Raw genomic sequence first — 9,313 nt, 5'->3', positions numbered from 1 at the left:
TCTTCAGAAATCATTATAATATGCTGATTTGCTGCTCAAGAAACCTTTTTTAATTATTATTATTATTAATGTTTTTTGAGCAGCAAACCAGAATATCAGAATGATTTCTGAAGGATAGAGTGACTGGAGTAATGATGCTAAAAATTTAGCTTTGAAATCACTATAAATGACATTTTAAAATATATTCAAATAGAAAACCGTTTTGCTGTACTTTGGATCAAATAAACGCAGGCATTTTTAAAACATTAAAAATCTTACTGTTCAAAAACTTTTGACTGGTGTATAGGCAACTTTAATTTTTCTCTCATTTCTAGCTTTTAATTGGCTTAGAAATCAGATAACTGCTGGACAATAACCAATAATAATGATTTGTTTATATACTACAAACACTTTTTTTTAAACTGTTCATACAGCGATAGCTGGACGCTTCTGTCCATTTCCTCGTACGACTTTCTGCGCGAGAGCGCCCTCTGGCTACGAGTATGAATGAAACATACACTGCATGGAGTGTTTAGCGCTCCGTGATGTTCATCTCGGCTTATTCTGAGTCCGAATAAAACATCAGATTATGCACAGACTATCCTGTCTCTTTGAATTTAAATCTATATTTATTCACACCGGCTCTTGAAAACCTCTATGCGAACACACTTGCCCGAAAAAGTGTGGGGGACGAATTTACGTGATATTAAAAGTGGGGGGGGACACGTCCCCCGCATAATCTACGCCCCTGCGTTGATGTGCTGCTCTTGCTCTCGCTCTGGTTGATGCATGCGTACGCTCTTCCACCCTTTATGAAGTCATACAGGGCCATACTCGAAAAAACAAACCCTGAAGGACTGTATTTGGCACAGAAATACTCCATCATACATCCAACTCGTTTTTTGAGACTTTAGTCATGTTTAGTATGAGAATCCAACTCAGTGTAAATAAGCCAGAATGCATGAAATAGCATTAGACTTCCATTTTAAACTTACAAATACCTTCAGGCAATCATCAGGTTTTAAGCTAAAGAGCAAGCTGAGGTATGAGTACAGTATATAACAGAGACTGACCTGGGCTTACAGGTTGTGTGTGTCGTGCACGTGCTGCTTCTGTCTGCTGAGGAGCTGCAGCACCTGCTGGGAACTGGCCTGACAGTGCTGGTCCAGCTGCTGCAGTCTGACAAAACACACACACACATGCAGAGAAAAGGAACTGAGTTATCACTGTACCGGACTGAGGTTTGACTGAGTTTCATAAATGTTCTCTTGGCCTTGGGTGTTTTTCAACAGCATGTGAATTTTGGGCTGTTTGTTGAGATGACAGAATTGCTCAGAGACTTCACAGAAAATGTCAAAATCTTTTGTCTGTTAAGACATCATTTTCACAAAGTGAACATATAACAGAATATCCATTTTTTTATATCACTTAAAACATATGATTATTTTTTTCTAAAACATAAAAATAGACATCAGAATATCTAAGCTTCTTTTCCATACATAGAAAGTAAATAGGAACTGGAGCTATTATTCTTCTTAAAGGACAATTAAAGTAGACTCTGCCCCATCTGCCATTGGCTGGCCAAACAGATAGTCCCGCCCCACACTCACATCATTGGTCGAATCAATGTTCCTTTGTGAAAAGCATACAAAGAGATGTTTTGACAGCAGTCTTTACAATGGCATGCACTGTACAGAGGTCTTAGATCACATCATTTTCACAACTTTCAAAACCATTTTAAGTAAGTTTTTGTCTACTAAAAGTCTTTTGGAAGGATTTGTCATCAGCTGAAGAATCTGTATTTTGTTAAACAACAGTAAAATCCACCTTTTCATTCGTGTCAGAAATTAAATATGGTGCTACCCTCACTTATGTCTATTTTAATATAAAAAAAATAAAAAAATGACAAAATTTAGAATCTGTCTAAATATGTTGAAAATAGGTTAAGCAACAATGAACAATGATAATTTTTCAGAAAGTCAATGTGCTTCTGTACAGGATTCCAACAGCTAAAAACGGGCCTCCAGCTTCTCCTGTTCACTAGAGCCAGAGCCTTTTTTAAAGCCTTTCTTTTCTCTCTGTGTCTGGTGTGACAGCAGATGTGACTCTGCTTTTCACGATAATTGTCATTCACCTCTGATTCCTTAAATCCAGTCTTTTTTTGGAGTGTGAGCAGAATAGTTCATCTGCCTGCGCTAGACAGCTTGCTCCTGTCCTCAGGCCTCAGTCAAGCGCTGTTGTCTTTTGTCTCCCTCGCCCTCATCCTCTTTCTTTCCTTTCATTTCTCTGCTGGACTTCCTGGTGAGCTGGACAGGGCTGTGGTGGGCATCCTGTCCCATGCTCGGGCCCTGCTGTGTAGGGAGCTGGCGCCACTGCTGCCGCCCACCTCCAGAGTCTGGCAGTGCTTTGACACTGGCCCTAACCTCCTCCACAAACTACTTAGCTCCAAATGTTCTTCTATATTAGTGCACCCATCCAAACCTTTATCTACCATTTCTGCTGTTCTTCAGGTCTTTCAGAAAGTACCATTCATCTGCTATTGTTTACCAAAATGTGAAATAAATAAGAAATAGAAGAATAAGAGAAACTTAAGAAGTGAGAGCTGCAAGAACATGTCTATTTTTTGTAAACCCGCTTAAGCTCTGTTAGTGTGCCATCTGCTTTTTTGACACAGGGTTTATTTTTCTTCTCGAAATACATGAGTTTTATTGTTTAAGACTGATTCAGTATTAGTAAAAACCAATCATTAATATGCAGAAATACAGACTCTAATCACTCAAAGTAAATATGTGTAAACTGTGTGCAGACATACTGTACGGTACGACTTATGAGTTACTGTATATGACATATGAGTTGTATACTATATGTGACTGACATCTATGACTCTGCTAATGATTTCTGAAAAGAAAAATACAGTGAGCTTATAGATCCTAATACATGAATTTACAGCTCTCTTACCCCAGAAGTAAATGATTAAAATCAATTTAAAAAAGACTAAAACACATAAAACACTTAAATGTAAAATGAAATTATTATTATTATTATTAATTGTTAATTTAATACAATCATCATAATAGCAACAGCAGTAATAATAATAACACTTCATTTTTTAATTGATTAAATAATTAATAATACTATATACAAAATAATCACATTCATAGACTATGAAACAATGTTTATAAGGTACGTACACTACCGATCAAAAGGTTGTTTTTTTTTTATTATTACTTTTTTTTTAAACCTTAATACTTTTATTCAGCAAGAATGCATTAAATTGATTAAAAGTGAAAGTAAAGACATTTATAATGTTTTCTATTTTAAATAAATGCTGTTCTATTGAACTTTCTATTCTTCAAAGAATCCTGAAAAAAAGCATCAGTTTCCAAAAAAAAAAAAAATAAGCAACACAACTGTTTTCAACAGATCATAAGAAGAAACATTAGAATTAGAATGATTTATCATAGTGATTTCTGAAGGACTTCGTGACACTGAAGACTGGAGTAATGGCTGCTGAAAAGTCAGCCTTGACATTACAGAAATAAATTACATTTTAAAATATATTAAAATAGAAAAGAGTATTTGTTTAATGTATATTTGATCGAATAAATGCAGCTGTGATGAGCATAAGAGACTTCTTTCAAACAAACAAAAAAAAAAAAAAATAATTATAAAAATCCAACTCCAAACTATGCTTATTAAACTCATACTAACAGTATTGTATGAGTTTAATAATATTGGAGTATTTTTCAAGCAGTCAGCAATTAAACATTGTCAGGATTAATCAAAAACTAATGGAATGATCATGAACTAATGGATGACTCTTCATAATTCAGCTAAATCTAATGATAAGCCTGACATAATGTCACTTGTCTATTCCAATTCACTGCAATGTTTCCTCTTTATGCTGAGAGTGTCATTATGTTGAATGAGTAGAATCAGCTCTGTGGCCTCAGTAAAGTCTGGCAGGCAGTATAATGTCAGGCATCCTGAAGCACTTTAAGCAGGTTGTGTAATTCCCTCACCTCACACACAAGCCATCTGCAGCACCTTTGCACCTCTGGAGACAGACATGCTGCATTAACCTATTATACAATCACACCGCCCTTAATCAGCAAATGTCACAGCTCTCGATCTCCCCCTATTTATCTGCTCTACAGCCACTCAGGGAAAAGACTCAAATCCATCCAACGTGCACGACCCGTGCCCTTGTTCAGGGCTGTGTTTGTTTGTGTTTGACTCCCATAAACCGTCCCATAGAAGAAACGAAAAAAAAGAGAGAGAAAACTCCCGTAGTCATCTCTGTAGCTGGACTCACAATGGGAGTCTGATTAAATTAGAAGGCTGTCCAGCAGCTAAGGCTGCAAATCCAATAACCTCCCTCCATTTACTGGCACGCAACTTAATTAGGTTTTTAATACAGCTTAGTGCATGGAGCTGGGCTGAGCTGGCCCGGCCTGGACACTGCTGCCTCTGCCCGCTATTGAGTGCTGGAACTTCCCCGCTGACCCTGGTGAAAGGACACCATCTGCTGGCTCCCAGGCTAACTGAAGCCAGCGCAACACAGACACGGCAGAAATGAGCGCTCAGGTAACTGTATTGGCCCTTAACATATTTAGAAAACACAACAAATGCCAACTAGAGAATACTATGCTTTAGTTTTTAAAGCAATTATTACACATTAAACTGATTTACTGGGGGGGGAAAGTTACAAATGGTGTAAATGGAACACTTATAAACAATCCTGCAAATTAAACAGTAAGAATTTAAATTGTTCTAAAATTTCCAAAATATCATGTGGTTCTTAAACTGATCAATCTGAGGACCACTGGTGTCCATAAAGGATGTGGTCAATTGGTCTGTTAGTTGACTGGTAAATAAAAAAAGGATTTAAACACTTATAATTGAAAAACAATTACAATTGAAAAGCTCCATAAACATACACTATTATTCAAAAGTTTGAGATTGGTGTTTTTATGTTTTTGAAAAATAAAAAAGTCTCTTATGCTCACCAAGGCTTCAGTGTCACATGATCCTTCAGAAATCATTCTCATGTGCTGATTTATTGCTCAAGAATAGATTTTTTTTATTATTGCTCAATTGATATTTTCATCGATGTATTTTTAGGGTTCTTGGATTAACAGAAAGTTCAAAAAAGATCAGCATTTATTTGAAAAAAAAAAGAAAAGAAATCTTTTGTAACATTATAAATGTCTTTAATACATCCTTGCTGAATAAAACTATTAATTTCCTTCAAAACCATTTAAAATATATTGAATGAGGGAACTTTTATGTTACCTGCTTGTGTTACCATTAATTTTGTTATTATTATGATGATGTGTTTTTGTCTCTGTCTCACTTTAGTAACATAAATCAGAGTTATGCGTAAGTGTCACTGGCTAAAAGAAGCAATCTAGTTAATTCTAATGAAATAACAAAAACCAAAACAACAGTTTAGTTATGAATTGGCAGCTCAAAACAGGATTGGATCAAAAAATTAAAAAAAACACAACACTGTATTAGACCCTCAAATGAGATATAGGGGGTGATAAGTGGCAATTTCTGCTTTACTCCACTCCTCAAACACTGCCTTAAGAAGTATTCTGGTGAATATATTTTAGCTCTTTACTCTACTTTAACTTTAGCTCTACGGGTGAATCTAAATTCATTTCTGTGGTCATCGAAAATATACCTCAGATGCCCCTGAGTTTATAAAACAAAACAAAAAAAAGCTTTGCTTACACTTTTTGTGAGTAAGGAAAAAAAATAAAAATTAAAAAAATATATACATATGGTGTAAAACCAGTTTTTGTGAATTATCTGCAGGTGATGTGGCACTCTGGGAGTTCGTATAATAAACGGTACAAGAGCGTGAGTGGCCTGCAGTGCTGCCACCTGTACAGCGAGTCTTGATGTTGATGGACTGGACTGAAGTTTCTCTGCTCATGTGGCCTGCTGTGGCCTCAGGGTATGTGATTTTTATGAGCGATGTTCAGTGCTTAGCATCTGTTTAGCGTTGGCCAAATTAATTGGCAAGAAGCAGTGAATACACTCTCATCTCTTGTGAACAGACGGGAAAAAAACCCACATACAAAGTGAAATTTACAGTGACATACAGAGTGAAAAATTAATTCATTTACATTACATGAACATAAAATTTAGGAAAAGCCCTGGCAATCATTTATTCTACAAATCATTTTAGACAAAATTATATAAATGTCATGTGTGAAAATGGTCTCTGAACAGTACAGCTACACAAATAAAACCATTTATCTCTTTTAGGATATTCTAATGAGAACAGGGCTCACAAAAACAGAAACATTAGCAGTTACTTAGTACAGCATATCAGAACAAATGAGGCAGGTTTAGTTCCTTCAATGCACAAACAAACCAATAGTAAAAGATCTCAACAAATGGAACGACAAATCACTAAATCCGGTGAATTTGCAAGGCTCCCTTCAGCAGCATGCTGTGGATAGTGGTGGGACGTGGGTATGTGAGGCTTGGAGGAAGGATAAGCGGTATAGAATATATGCAATCTGTCTTGGCTTGCCTAGTTAAAACAGGCCTGCCAGCGGCAGCAAGGACGCAGTCCCTCACTCCTCCCTAAACCCTCCTGCTCTGCCAGGGCCAGACACAGCTCGACTGACCGCAGGCCTGGGATCTCACAGCCTTAACCCGTTAGACTAGCCAATCTCTGTTGAACATGATCTCTGCTTCATCTATCTGTGTTTTTGTTATTTACAGGACTGAGTTTGGACCACATGTAGACATATAAATGTTACCCAAATGTATAATTAATCAGATCAATCTTTGGATACACAATAAATATCACAAGATACTGTCAGTTACAATCTGAATTTGTTTTCTGAGCAACACAAATACAGAAATCACATTTAAAATGAAATCTTATAGAGTGGTTATGAAAATCATCTTTTCATCTGACTTATTGGGCTTGTGCAGCTTAAGACTGGATTACAGAGACAGCAGTGCGTGTGGCCAGTGAATAGATGGCCAGATCTTTTGACCCTCCCTATGAATTGCATACTATCCATATCCAAATAGGTTGACCCAAAATGGCTGCATGCTTACAAAACAATGCTTAATTTATTAAACAGTGGCATAATCTAATGACCACCAATACTGGAAACCCTGCAAAGGAGCACTTTAATCTTAAAGATATAAAGAACATGAATATTAGCCTAGGAGACCGTATGAGTTTGGTAAGCCTTCATTTGTATTTTATTCATTTATTTATTTTGTTTTATTATTATTATTATTAATAATAATAATTGATATAAAAAGATAAAAAAGGATAAAATAGCAAAATAGATTAAAAAAAATAAAAATTCTCTTCAGTATGACACTGAATAACAAATAAAAAAACTGTATGACATTATAATAAATCAATTTAAAATAAATTATTGCAATAATAATAAAAAAGTAATACTTAAATACAATACTGTAACTTTGTTTGTCCTTACAAACATTACACAATAACCAAAAAGCCAGAGAAAAGTTTTGATCTACTAGACTACATGCTACAACAAGAATCTGCTCTTAAATTATACAAACATTTACATTAGGCTACACAACATATGTGATGTCGGATCCCTATAAAGTTTGTTACCACTATCAGCTTTTACTGCGGAAACTACACAGAGCCTGTGAAAGGAGCTAAGTGAGCACTATTTGATGTTATAAATGGGGTCTTAGTGCCGGATAGAGAGCGCTTGGATGCACCACGTAGCGTTTTACAGTTTGCATGCCTTGGGATGTGCCCAGCACCCGCGTAAGCAGGAGCAGTAGAGCCACCACTCCACAAGGCTCTGTCAGCAGGCCACGGAGCTGTTGCCCCCAGCAGTGTGGGCCAGCTGGTCCACGAAGGGTAGAGGAAAGAGGGAAATTAGGGTGGAGAGGCTCCCTGCTGCCCCCTAGCTGCATAATGAAGAGTAGGAGTGTGTGTGATGTTACACCACGACTTTTAATGTTAAGAGCCACCTGGCATCAGTTTCAGTTTTTGAAAAAGCAAAAAAATACATAAAAATGAAAAATACAAATGACCGTAAAAATACATTCGCTTAGTATGTGTTGTAGGGTTGAAGGAAAAGTCCATAAAACTTAATGTAAACTGCCAGGGCATTATATACTTTTTCTACGATTTCTTTTTTTTTCTTGCAGTGTATCACTCTAGGATTAGTTTGAAGTTCTTTGTACACTATCAATCAAAAGTTTGGGGTCAGTAAGATTTTTATTTATTTATTTTTAAAGAAAATAATACTTTTATTCAGCAAGGAGGCATTAAATTTATCAGAATATCTTGTCTTAAATATTAGTTAAGACATTTATAATGTTACAAAAAATGTATATTTCAAATAAATGTTCTTTTTAACTTTTCATCAAAGAATCCTGAAAAAAATAATCACAGCTTCCACAAAAATATTGAGCAGCACAACTGTATTCAATATTGCTAATAAAAATAAATGTTTCTTGAGCATCAAATCAGCATATTAAAATGATTTCTGAAGGACCATGTCAGATTGAAGCCTGGAATAAAATTCAGCTTTGCCATCACAGGAACAAATTACTTTTTAAAATATATTAAAATAGAAAACAGTTATTTTACATTGCAATAATATTTCACAACATTACTGTTTTTACTGTATTTTTAATCAAATAAATGAGCATAAGAGACTTCATTCAAACTCATTTTCAATGGTAGTGTATGATGATTATGATCAACAAGGTAAAAGAGAGATTAAATAATATCCTGATATACTTAATGCATTTGATCCCAATCACTAGATTCTGACACTTATCAAAACCAAACTCAAATGTTAACTAGACTTTTATATTTTCTTTTCTAATTGTAGGTGGTGGTTAACATCGTAAATCTAGCAAACTTGCATTTCTTTCTTTATTTTTTTAACATTTCTGTGAGAGGATTTCTCTTCAGCTGCATTGACATCTTTCTCTTCTGCCTTTTCTTCTGAAGTTCAGATTTAATAGTTGTAATGTCATGCTTACCTACCCACTATTAAATAATGACACTTGAAGCACAATTATTATATTAGATATGAAGAAGAGAAGTCCAAATAACTCTGACCTCTTTTCAAAAGCTTTTATTCTAAGCAGACTGAGTGAAAAAACTACTGTACATCTGACCCAGAAAAGACAATGATCAGCATACGGATGCTAAAGAAACAGTGACAAGCATCATCCACATCACGCATGCCATCTCCTTCACTCCATGCCAACTTCATTTGCAATTGAAAAGTTTACTAAGCTTTCTTGCTTTCGGGAAAAGTGGCATGCCTTTTTTTCTCACACACACACA

At 35.6% G+C, this 9,313-nt stretch overlaps 1 long non-coding RNA gene across 1 annotated transcript in view; it reads right to left on the bottom strand.

Annotated features, from left to right (window-relative positions):
* Nucleotides 1–9,313, bottom strand: part of LOC107698755 (uncharacterized) — a 20,545-nt gene that overhangs the window by 1,818 nt on the left and 9,414 nt on the right. Inside the window, exon 2 of the long non-coding RNA XR_001635380.1 lies at nt 1,053–1,158. This is a non-coding gene — a long non-coding RNA (uncharacterized LOC107698755). The remainder of the gene's footprint in view (nt 1–1,052; nt 1,159–9,313) is intronic.

Source organism: Sinocyclocheilus anshuiensis, unplaced genomic scaffold, assembly GCF_001515605.1.
Source record: "Sinocyclocheilus anshuiensis isolate Anshui unplaced genomic scaffold, SAMN03320099.WGS_v1.1 scaffold1015, whole genome shotgun sequence".
Lineage (NCBI taxonomy): Eukaryota > Metazoa > Chordata > Actinopteri > Cypriniformes > Cyprinidae > Sinocyclocheilus > Sinocyclocheilus anshuiensis.
The sequence above is the reverse complement of the archived record's forward strand: the minus strand, read 5'-3'. Positions and strand labels throughout refer to the sequence as shown.